This window comes from Delphinus delphis, chromosome 3, assembly GCF_949987515.2.
Source record: "Delphinus delphis chromosome 3, mDelDel1.2, whole genome shotgun sequence".
In the NCBI taxonomy this organism is placed as follows: Eukaryota; Metazoa; Chordata; class Mammalia; order Artiodactyla; family Delphinidae; genus Delphinus; species Delphinus delphis.
The window spans coordinates 54928407-54940826 of record NC_082685.1 but is presented as its reverse complement, the minus strand read 5'-3'; the positions used below and the strand labels follow the sequence as shown (position 1 = coordinate 54940826).

Genomic DNA, 12420 nt, shown 5'->3' with positions numbered 1-12420 from the left:
ATTCTTCTCCCATTCCCCTTTTTCCCACACTTGTCTACCTCTCAGTCTTGACTTCGCCCTCATCACCCGTTTTTGTCTCATGGGAAGCAGCGCTGATTAAGAGAGTGGCTATAAGAGCCAAAATGCCTGGGTTCAAATCCTGACTCCACAACTTCCCAGCTGGGTCATGTAGGACAAGTCACTCAACCTCTCTGGGCCTCATCTTAAGAGCACAGATGGGAATAACAACAGTAGCCCTCTCAGCAGGAAATCGTGGGGATGAAATGAAACATTGGCCCGGAGTCGTAGGCAATGACGTTGTTCTTAGCGGTGGGTGGCGTGATCTGCCAGCTTGGCCTACCTTGTGGCTGCCTCTGGCTCTTGCACTGGCCCTGGGTCAGTCCCTGCCCACATACTTCAGGAGCCAAAAGTGCCCGTGTCCTTGGCTCCTGAAGTACAATGACCTTTCTGACCCGACGGTGTGGCCTCCCTCCCCCTTCCCTTCCGGCTCCCTAGCCTCCTGGCCCATTGTTCTCCACATCTGGTCCAGCCTGAGCCCCTGTTCGGGGGAATCCCCCAGCTCCTGCTCCTTGGTCTTGGAGGTTTTTATACCTTTCCCTCTCCCACACCTTCCTCTCCCTTTCCCTCCCTTCCTCCAATTCTTCTCTTCCCACTGCTGTTCATGTCCAAGAGTCCCGTCACAGAGGTGAGGCCAGGAGGGGGGCGAGTGGGCAGTTGGCTTGGGTGGCCTTGAGGTGACTTGCTGCTTCTCATTTCCTCCTCCATCCACTGCCCCCACCATTGTCCAGTCTCGCACTGTACCTTGAGGTTGAGTCCAGAGGTTTGTAAACCTTTTGAAGTGATGGGAGTTAAGGGCCAGCTTCCCCTCAATGGGTGTTGGCAGCTCAGTCCTTGGGGCTGGAGGTGCCTGTTGGGACACAAGTGACTCCAATCAGGCCCATTGGCCAGGGGGCTTGTGGCCATTAGGATGGGGCGACTGAGGACCTCCCTGGCCTAAGCCTCACCTTGCACCCCCCTTCCCCTCTGTATTCTCTTTCCCACACCCTATCCTTTCATATTCTACCCCTGGAGGTTTCCCAATAGCAAGGGGCCTGAATCCAATGGGGTGTTTCCTACAGTCTGGCTCTGAAGACAGAACACTCAATAGCTCGGAGACGTGGCACAAGTCACATAACCTCTTTGGGCCTCAGTTTCCTTCTCTGTAGAGCATGGCTGTCACCCATCTCCCGAGTTTGTGGTAAGGATTTGATGAGATAATGCAAGTGAAGGCTTGGTGCAATGCCTGGTACAGAGAAAGCACTCATTACATGGGACTAGTTTACCTTGTACTATTTGCCAGGCTTTATACCTCGAATGCAAATGGTAAAAATGGTCTTGCATTTGTCCCTTCACGTTTTTTCCTCCGCCTTCTTGGCCAGGAAGGCTCATTTCCCAGGGCTTCTTCATCTCGGGCGAGGGCCCAGTGCTACCTGCCCTGCAAGGGGAACCAGCGTGGGCCCCAGGCCCTCTGGTGACAGTCAGCCTGCATGGCGGCCTCACTGTCTGGCCCTCACTCATCCTACTATGTGCAAGGCAGTGAGCAAGACAAAGTGACCCCCAAGGGGCTTGTAGTCTCAAGCCAGGGTGGGGAAAATGAAAGAAGTGGGTCCAGTGGATGGCTCCAGAGTCAGGCTTAGGGATCAGGGGAGGCTCCTCCTGGAGGACACACCCTGAAGGACGGGGAAGAGTGAGGGGGGGGCAGGTGCGAGCAGGTGGAGGGAGCAGAATGGAAGAGGCCGGAGGTGGGCGAGCTTGCTTCTCGCAGTCCCACACGAGGGCCTGTGCGAGTGGGGAGGAGGACGGTGGGCTGGGGGTGTCAGCAGGGGCCGCCAGATGATGGAAGGCCTGGGACCCCGTGCTCAGGATTTGGACCTTGTCCTGAAGGCCATGCAGAGCTTTGGAAGGGGTCTGAGCAGACTGATGAGAATAGCAGCTACCTGCCAAGCTTTGTCCCGAGTGTTTTACCTGCATCGTCCCATGCCACCCTCACAACCAGGCCATAGGGGTGAAGAAGCTGAGCAAGGGTAGCTTGCCCAAGATCACGCACATTTGCCCTCCACAAAGCCCCTTCAACTGTACTCTGGGACGTCGATTGAAAGGGAACAGAGAAGAGGGAAGAAGAAGGCCAGCTGGGAGTAATGCAGGGGAGCTTTGGTACAGGAGACTCTGGTGCTGAGAACGTTTCTAGAGTGCCATCTGGTGGCCAAAGGCAGGAAAGCCACAGAGGCAGGGAGGTGGGTGGCTGGAGTTCTCAAATGTCCACAACTCCAGACCCGTGTTCCTGTGCTACGTACAACACAATGGAAGGAGCTATACCCAGGTGACAATCATTTCACTTAGTGGGAAACCTAATGTGACCCAACGCCCACAGGAGGAATTATGGAATTCATGATTTTACATGTGTTAACATTTATATTCTGGAAAGGGCATTGATTGTGTGTGTGTGTGTGTGTGTGTGTGTGTGTGTGTGTGTGTGTTGCCTTGACTGGGATTCGGGGATGTAAAAAATGGACTCACAGGCCAAGAAAAATTTTGAATGTGGATTTCGTAGGTGGTTTTTTTCTTGTTCTCTGTTTTACTCACGTTGGGGGCAGGAAGCTAAGACAACCCTTTAAGAGTCCAAAGTCAGCAAACCAGACCTTTTAAAGGCTATTACCTCTGGGAACGAGGTCCCCTTTTAGTAATATTTCCTTCTCCTTTTTGGCTACAGGGTCAGTTGATCTTTAGCCGCCACACATCAGGGGGTGAAACTGGAGTTTATCTGGAGAGCCTTCATCATCCTGAGTTTTGAAAATAGGTTTGAAGGAGCAGAAGTCCTCTGAAATAGGTCCGAAATAGCTGAGGACAGCCTCCCTCTTTTTGAAAAGAGGGCAGGCTTGGGCTTGGTGCGTGAAGCCTTGTTCACCACCAGCCTTGGGGTTGTTCACACTTGGGTCCGTTGTTTGGGAGGGGTCGGGGAGTGAAGTGAGAAGGGTGGGGGGGTCAGAGGATCCCTGGTGTCCTGAGGAACCTTGAGGGGTCAGACCAGCAGGGTGGGACTCTGACCCTTGGGGGACTTGAAGACCAGCTGGAGGAAGGCTAAGATCATGCCCCACCTATGAATGTCCTGCGGGGTTGGCTGCTCACCCCCAGGGCCCCCTGTGAATCTGCCCGGTCGCTGGCCATAGTCATCACCACCCACCAAGGTAGTGTTGATGAAACTGGGAAGCTTCATCCTCAGGATCATTCTGGTTGGGGAGGTGACTGGACCACCTAAGGTCTGCCTCTTTTTTTCAGCAAGACCTTGTTGAAATTGGAGGCAGTGTAGCCAGGGCCATTGACTGGGAGACTCAAGTGGCTGTTCTGGGTCACCTGGTCCTGGCCCACACTCTGTGATCTCTGTTGGGACAGACCACAGATGTCCATTCCCACACAAGGGCACCTCTTTCTGGGCAAAGAGCAGAGAGAAGAATGCACTTTGCAGGGAGAAATTTGCCAAGAAATAAGACTTTTCAAGAAATGAAAAGGCTTTGTGTCTTGATTAAGAGTGGTATCTCTCAGAAGCGTCCACGTATCACGATCACTTGAAAAGCTTTTCAAAATACCAGGAACAGGGCAAGAAAATTCATACTTTTCTCTTTCGCAGCCTGCCAAAGAGAATTTTATAATTGCCAGCTCTATTACCCCCTCTCTGAAAATGCTTCATCTTTCAGATCATTTGGGACCGGATTGAGAAAGTTGATTGGACTTCTTTGCTGGCAAGAGAGGCCTAATTGATCTACATAATAAAAGGAAAAATAGATGAGGGGGTGCGGGATTGCTGAAGCTTGAGGATATTGTGGAGGGAGGTACCCTACAGAACGGGCAGAGGCTGTGAAGGAAGTAGATTGAAGATAAGGACTTTCCAACAGATAGTTGTAAACTGTGGATCACCTTCGTGGTTTTCAAGATAAATGCAAGAAAAGATTTATAATTTATTTTGTGCTTTAGTAACCACAACATGGCCCCCGCAAACAGACCACATAAATTCTGAGTTGATAAGGGTAACACTTATGTCTCTCTCCCCAATCCTCAGAGGGGGAGAGGGCTACTTCCAGCATGTAGATTTCGGTTCTGATATACTGCAGGTCATTCTGCCACGCACCCCTTCTCCACCCCACCCTCACTGAGAACCACTGACACAGAACTTCTTAGAAGCACCAACAACAACCTTGCAAGGGCCAAACTCTACAGCCATCAGGCCTTTCTCACTGAGCATCCTCCTGGTCCCCACCTCCCCCCGTGCTTGTGTCAATGCTCTGCGCACAGCTGGTTCTTCTTCCGTATTTCTGCAGGCTCTTCTATCTGCTTCTCTGAATCCTCCTTTGGTTTGCCTTCCTTCTGACTCCCAGGTGTGGGCATGTCCACCAGATAACTCTCTTCAGCCCTCTCTTCTACATAGGGTTATTAGCCCAGAAATAGTTTGCCAGATTTAACAAATAAAAATATACTGTGCCCTGTTAAATTTGAATTTCAGATAAACAATGAAAAATTTTTAGTATAAGTATTTTTATCTGGCAATCCTATCCAGAAGTAATGTATGATCTTACCACAAGTTCTTTTCTGTTTTCATTTTTCCTCTTCTTCTTTTTATTTTTAGAACTTCGGTTTACACAGTGAATTTGAAAATCTATCAGTAAACACAAAAATCAAACATATTGACTGGGAGCATCATCTGTGCATGAATATTCAGAGGCTGACTCTGTTGATTGGCCTTGTTATGTATTCAGCATTTCTCGGTGACTCTAGGATGGAACTGTTCTCACACTGGAAGAACCACCCCAGAGAAAGCCTGGATCACACTCATTCATTAATTTATTCGGTCATCCAGCCACTCATTTTTTTTTTTTTTGCAGTACGCGGGCTTCTCACTGTTGTGGCCTCTCCCGTTGCGGAGCACAGGCTCCGGACGCGCAGGCTCAGCAGCCATGGCTCACGGGCCCAGCCGCTCCGCGGCATGTGGGATCTTCCCGGACCGGGGCACGAACCCGTGTCCCCTGCGTCGGCAGGCGGACTCTCAACCACTGCGCCACCAGGGAAGCCCCCAGCCACTCATTGATTTGGTGGAATTCAGCATGTTCTTCTCCATTTACAAGGTCAGGGTTTTTTTGGGAAGGGAGGTGGTAAATAGCTAAAGCTGACCCACACTTTCCCCTTTCCATTGCTTTGGTTTTCTTTCTTCACATAAAATCTAATCAGCCTAATTCTCACCTTGCTTCAGAAAGATTCTTGCAGGAAGGAAAATGAGTCCTGCCATCGTTACACAAATTCTCATGGGGCTCCCCTTTATAAGTTTATGACAGCCAGGAGTTGAGCCTGGAGCTCCGAGAGAAACAGCCATACACTGATTTATGATGGCCGCCGCTGCTAAATCTCACCCCTCTTTCTTTCTTACAGCGCCATGTTACCTTGGGGTTACAAAACTCTTTTCACTGTTATTCAGGGGAATAATAATAAAGTCCCAGTTTGCAAGTATAAACATGATCATTCTTTGCCTATTATTGTAAATCAAATTTTACCTTTTGCATCAGAAGCACAGAAAACATTTTTATACTGTTAGCCACCGCAAGCCTCTCTACGAGTCTGTTTTTATATAACCCTGGGATGACCTGAGGTATTGTTTGAGCTACGCTGACCAGGGAAGCTGGCCACACAGGTAGTCTGGCTATTTCTCCTTACAGACCTGAGCACTTTGCATGAGCAAAGTGTAAACTTGATCTAAGCATAGCATTAGGGTTAGTAATGTGGGCTCAGGACTCCAATTGCCTGGGCTCAAAGCCTGGCTTTGTAATTTCCTATCTGTGTGACAGTGGCAAGCCACTTAACTTCTCTGTGATCAGTCTCTTTAGCCTTAAAATAGGGATGACGATGATGGTAATATGTTACAGGGTTACTGTCAGGTTTAGGTTAGTCAATACAGAACATTTAGAGTGGGGCATGGGACATGAGTAGCGCTCTAGTTGTTAATTATTTATAATTGCTTTTAGTGTAGTAGCTCTCAATTTTTTTTTGAGGATGAAGCCCCCGTTTTAAAGAAACACCAATTTTTCAGATTCCCAGGTGATAATGGTAAATTTTTTGAGATCTACAGAGTGAACAAATACATAACGACAGGAGACCAGCAGTGATACTTCTGTAATGAGGTGGGGCTCACCACTGTCCAGTCCTGTCCCAGAGTTGGGGCAGGGCTTTCCCTTCCACACTGCTGCCCCTCTCTACGTCAAGGCTTGTTTCAGGGGTGCTTGTGAGTGGTGGCCATTGAAAAGGAGGCTGTCCCCTCTGGGCAGGTGGGATGAGCTCAGCAAAGTCTCTGGACACCATTTGGATGCCAGTGATGGACGGGAAGCAGTGCAGTTCCTGATGGAAGCCTGCTGGTCCCTACAAGACCAGACATATTTTGTGACTTACTCCTGCATCTCTACCCAATGGCCTGGGTCTTGACCTCTGGCCTAGGTCACACACCCCATCCTCTCCTAGCCCTAGACTCCATCATCATCTAGTGTCCCTGGGGACGGGGTATGGCGTTGGGTCTCTTTCTCTCTCTCTTTGTATCTTCATTCTCACCTATCATGATGTCATAAACTGTAATCCTGACTTTCCTAGGGCCTCCCCTTTTAATTCTTGAAGCCAGAATGATTTTATTCTGTATTTCTGTTTCAACAAACCCTAGTTCTTTCACAGGCTCTAAGAGAGGGTCAGACTGATGCAGAATTGGTCCTGATACTATATGTCACCACTGAATGACACCGGTAAAATCATTTCACCCCTTAGTGCCTCAAGTTCCTGATTTGTGAAATGGGGAGATAAAATTACCTTGGTCATGGGGTCCTGGGTGTTTAAATGGGACAATGCGTGTAAAATGCTTAGCACAGTGAAGGGCTGGGCACGTGGGGATAGCTCAATTTAAAACCAAACGACATAACGCCAGTCACATAAAACCAAAGATACAAAAATGTTATTTTTATGGAGTCTAAAAAGAAAATTAAGTAGAAAACTCTCTTTATCCAATCCTGACCTCCAAACTGGACTCTGAATGCTTAGTCCACTTTAAACATTCATCCAAATTATTAACACTGCTTTGAAATCCTCCCTTCTATTCCCTCCATCCTGTGACCTCTGACATGAAGTCATGATGTGATGTCACAATTCACCTCCTACTCCGACTTTGTGAGAATTTCCCGACCTGGTTCTTCGGCTCCCTCACTTTTTGCATCTGGGAGGTCTCTTTCTGTGTTTGTGGTCTCACCTCCAAGCACTCTGCGGTACGGTTGCCATGCATTTCTCTCTTGATTTTATTTCCTTTGGCTAAACATGAACAGTGATATTAGTGAATGGCTTCAGAGAGTCTTCTTCCTTCCTTTACGTTTTTAAGGAGTATATTTCTGGTTCTGGTGTCCATTACAGGGGTAGTTAGTTTTCTGTTCTGTAATGGTCAAGATTTACAGTACAGAAAATTAGGGCTGATTATTTGCATTTCAAAAATTTCCCTTCTGTGGCAGTCAGGTAAGCCCTTCCAGTGCCCGATTTTTTTTCCCACTTGGCTTTTCCTTTCTCCTGGGTGCAGGACCAGCATCGTAATTTGTGAAGCCCAGCACAAAATGAAAATGCAGACCCTCTGTTTTCCAGAGTGGCTACACCATTTTACATTCCCAAAAGCAACATATGAGGGTTCCAATTTCTCCACATTCCCACCAACACTTGTTATTATCTGTCTTCTTTTTAAAAATTGTTATTGAGGTGTAATTTACATAAAACGTTATGTTAGTTTCAGGTATATCACAGTGATTCAATATGTGTATGTATTGAGAAATGATTTCCACAATCAGTCTAGTTAACATCCGTCACCATACATACAGATTTTTTTCTTGTGAGGAAAACTTTTAAGATTTATTCTCTTCGCAGCTTTCAAATACCGTGTACGATACAGTATTATGTACTATAGTCACCACGGTGCACATAACATCCCAATGACCTATTTATTTTATAATTGGAAGCTGTATCTTCACGCAATTTGCCCACCCCCTACCTCTGGCAACCACCAAATGGTTCTCTGTATCTATGGGCTTGTTTTTTTTGTTTTTTTTCTTTTAATTATAGCAGTCCTAGTGAGTATGAAGTAGCTTCTCATTAGGGTTTTGATTTCCCTGGTGACTAATGATGTTGAGTATTTTTCACATGCTTGCTGACCACTTGTATATCTTCTTTCGAGAAATGTCTATTCAGATCCTTTGCCCATTTTTAAATTGGGTTACTGGTCTTTCTATTGTCAAGTTGTAGGAGTTCTTTATATGTTCTGGTTATTAAACCTTTATCAGATATATGATTTTCAGATATGTTCTCCTATTCTGTGGGTTGTCTTTTCACTTTCTTGATAATGTCCTTTGAAGCACAAAAGTTTTTAATTTCTTTTTAAACTGTTCTTTTTAAAAAATAAATAATTAATTAATTAATATTTTTGGCTGTGTTGGGTCTTCGTTTCTGTGCGAGGGCTTTCTCTAGTTGCGGCAAGCGGGGGCCACCCTTCATTGCGGTGTGCGGGCCTCTCACTGTCGTGGCCTCTCTTGTTGCGGAGCACAGGCTCCAGACACGCAGGCTCAGTAGTTGTGGCTCACGGGCCCAGTTGCCCCGTGGCATGTGGGATCTTCCCAGTCCAGGGCTCGAACCCTCGTCCCCTGCATTGGCAGGCAGATTGTCAACCACTGCGCCACCAGGGAAGCCAAAAAAGTTTTTAATTTTAATGAACCCAATTTATCTACTTTTTCTTTCGTTTCTTGTGCTTTTTTTCATATCTAAGAACCTACTGCATAATCCAAGTTCGTGATTTATTCCGTTTCCTTTTAAGAGTTTTTTAGTTTTACCTTTTACATTTAGGTCTTTGATCCATTTTGAGTTAATTTTTGCATATGGCATGAGGTAGGGGACATGTAATTTTAACTCCCACTCAGCCTGTTAATAATTGTGTACCCTTTGGTAAATTCTTGAACCTCTCTAAGTTTCAGTTTTCTCACTCGTAAAGTGGGAATAACAGATGGTACCGAAATCATAAGGTTATAGTGAAGATAAAGAGAAAATTTACATAAAGCACGTAGCACAGGGCCTGAAGCATCCTATGCTTAGTAAACATGGTAGTTATTACTGTTATGAACAATAAGTGAATGCCTTCATAGTGGAGGTGCCAGAAAGATGGGCAGCATTTCTGAGGCCGGGATCCGAGGAGGGAGAAGAGGCTTGCGTAGTCTATCTGGGGGAGCAGGTCTGGGATTGTTATAGGAACGTCTGCCCCCCGGTAGATCGCTGCCTCATGATCATCTGTAGGGACTGGTAAAAATTCTAATTTCCGGACACTGTCACAGAAGTACTGAAAGGACCCCCCTGGGTAGGGGGCCCCAGAATCTGCATTTGTGTCAACTTCTCCAGAGGCATACTTATTAAGTGTGCAGGGCTGCGGTACGGGTGACGATGGTCGCTCCTGCAGCGCCGCCTTTGACCTGCGGGGGGCGGCCGAGGGGCCGGGGCGGTCAAGGCGGCTGCGCAGAGCCGCCTTGGGGGCAGGCCCGAGCCCTTCTCACGCGGGGGACTCTCAGCCAGGTCCGCGCCGCTCAGCTGACAGCTCCGAAGACTGAAGAGGCGGTACGCTGGTTGAGCCGGGCGTCTCCAGGCGGAGCCGGCGAGTGGAGGTGAGGGGATCCGAAGCTAGGGTGGAGGGCGGAACTGTCGGGCCCGGCACGGCGGGGCAGCCGGAAGGTACGGTGGGGACTGCGCTCCGGGCGCGCGAGGCAGAGAAGGGCGGCCGGGCCGGGACTGCTCAGCGGGCTTCAGCTCCCCAGACCCGGGACTGGGCGCCCACAGCCCGGCCCGGCTAAGACCCACGGGGCGCTTAGAGGAGGAAGGGGAAGGACCAGGCCCTGCTCCTTTGGGACGCCCCGGGCCGGCCCACACCCGTGCAGCGCCCTCCGTATCCAAGCGCCGGGGCAGGTAGCAGGGCTCGGGCCTGCCCCCAAGTTGTAGGTGAGTCTCACAAACAAGGACTCCACACCCCGCGGTGAGCGGTGGAGACACCGGCAGCGGCGTGCTGAGCCCGGAGCCAGGGCAGACCCCAGCGCTGGAGCCCGCACGGTGTGGCCTGGGAGTATGAGTAGGATTTTCCCAGGCCCAAGGGAAACCCGGAGGAGGAGGGGCCTTCCCTCACTGATGTAGCGGTTTCCGGTTTGCCAAAAGTAATATTAAACTTGAATTCTCTCTTGTGTCGTGGCACCGGGGTTTATTCTCGTTCCCGTGTTACGGCTGGGGAAACAGGGTGGTCCGAATCCAGGTTTAGTTATGTATTAGATGTGTGATTTTGGGCCAGCAAGGACTTAAAATGTCATTTTTCTCTGTATAATGGAAGTAGGGCCAGGACTTGCTCCCTGGGGCTGTGGGAATGTAACGAGCTAATGCATTTAAAGGGCTTAGCACAATGGCTGACACACGGCAAGAGCTCCCTAAGTGACTGTTCTTACGGTTATTGTGACGACCGACCCAACCTGCTCCTAGTGGGATGTGGCAACGCTGTCACTGAACCTTGATTCTAGTCCCCCATAAGAGCACACTGCATCTCACCCCAATTCAGTTCTCACTTTTTCCAGTGTCTAATGTAAGGCACTGCTAGATGCTGAGAACAATATACGCAGATGCAAAAGACTTGATCCTCACCCTTAAGGAGCTAATGCGGTCTGGTAGGAGAGGAAGTGCAAGTTCAGAGGAAGAACTGTAATGCAAGGTGGGTTGTGACAATATCATAGGAAAGTTACAGTAGAAAAGTTTGCTGGATTTTTAAAGAAAGACATATGATATCTAATTGGAAATTTTTACGTGGAATAGGGGCTTTGGATATGGGTCTTGAAAGCTGAATGGATAGAATCAGAAGGAAATCTAGGTCAGCGATCTGAATTAAGGGACTGGGACCCAGTGGCAGCTTCAGAAGCTGGGGTCTGGTGGGGTAGGTCATGAGGAGCTGCCGATTTCAAACAGCTTGGAGTAGAGCTTAAGCCTGGCTGCTCATTAGAATCACGTGGAGAGCTTGGATAGCTACTGATGCCTGATTGAATTGCTCTGGGGTATCGCCTGGGTATTGGGATTTTAAAAGTAGCTTCTCAGGTGATTCTACCATGCAGACAAGGTAGAGAACACTAATCTAAAACCAGAAACTATAAATTCATCTCACCCCATTTATAATGTTTGAACAGGAAGAAACAAAAAGCTTAATTACATTATCACCATGTACTACACCTGGTAAAATTGTTTACAATTAAGTAATGTGAAAAGACGGTATAGTACATAGTAATACTACTCAGTAAATGTAAATTAATCCTGAATTTCATTCTTAGCTTATTTGGGAGTCACACATCTGAGAATTTGGTTTTAAAATTATGGTTTTATATCATATTTTTTGCATATAATACTAGGATGTTCATAGGATTCTCTAAAACCCATCTATGGACCACTCTCCCCTTCTCCTTCATTCCCAGTTAAGAAGCCTGGTAAAGCATTTAGAATAGGACTTAAAAGTGTGTGTGCGTGCGTGCGTGCGTGCGCGCTTTTATTGTTTTGTTTTCAAATATCCTGCTGTCTTGCTTAAATTAACCTAATGTTGAGTGTCCCTGGCAGGATTAATTCATTAGCAGGCAAGAGGACAAACTGGAGGGGGATAGGAAGTGAAAGAATAGAGGAAGCAGAAGAGGAAAGGAAAAACAAAATCAAGAAAACCGCAGGAAGTCGTTTGCTATGGGAGCATGCTGTACTGTCCTCTCATAGGACCTCAGTGTTTCTCCTCAGCTCCTCCTGGGGCTGAAGGCAGTCAGATAAGAAGGGCGCTCTTATTACTGGGGACATGCACATGTCCGTTCAACCACGTCCCTCAGTTAGGCTGACCTAGGAGAGTAATATGCAGCTGTAGATTAGGATTGACTGTGTGTTAGGATGTGTTTGATTTAAGTGATGGTAACGGAAATTCAGAATTTAAATTTGGAGAGGGTCCTAACACCATCTTTTGTATTTTTTTTTCTGCAATTGGCAGGATTTCTGTAGTATACCTAGTATGAGTTCCACATCTTGGCCTCTTATCCAGCTTCAGCAGTCTCATCTCCATCATCTGGAGAATAAATGAGATTTGCGTGAGTTCCAAACTGAGCTGAAATACGGACTGCAATGCTAATATCCTTTTCTTCTGGTTGTTATTAACAGGTACTAACTGACCTCGAATAGAATATGTCACTGTGTCTTAGGGACACAGCTCAAGCAGAACTGTTATCATCTGCTGGAAAAACATACTTTTTGAAAATGGAATTATTTTAAATGAATTTGTCTAAGTTTTGTAGTATTTTA

General features: G+C 47.5%; 1 protein-coding gene across 8 annotated transcripts in view; it reads left to right on the top strand.

The window, feature by feature from the left end:
* Nucleotides 1-12420, top strand: part of RNF14 (ring finger protein 14) — a 48375-nt gene that overhangs the window by 17425 nt on the left and 18530 nt on the right. For 2 of the 8 annotated variants that reach the window (XM_060008644.1, XM_060008636.1), the window contains exon 1: nucleotides 9617-9734. The exons of 1 other annotated variant lie outside the window; for it this stretch is intronic. The gene's annotated coding sequence lies outside the window, so the exon portion shown is untranslated. Of the gene's footprint in view, nucleotides 1-9616; nucleotides 9802-9822; nucleotides 10066-10124; nucleotides 10174-10780; nucleotides 10817-12112; nucleotides 12280-12420 lie in introns of those variants that run through there. 5 more of the 8 variants (XM_060008639.1, XM_060008641.1, XM_060008638.1 and 2 more) reach the window with 5 other exon arrangements.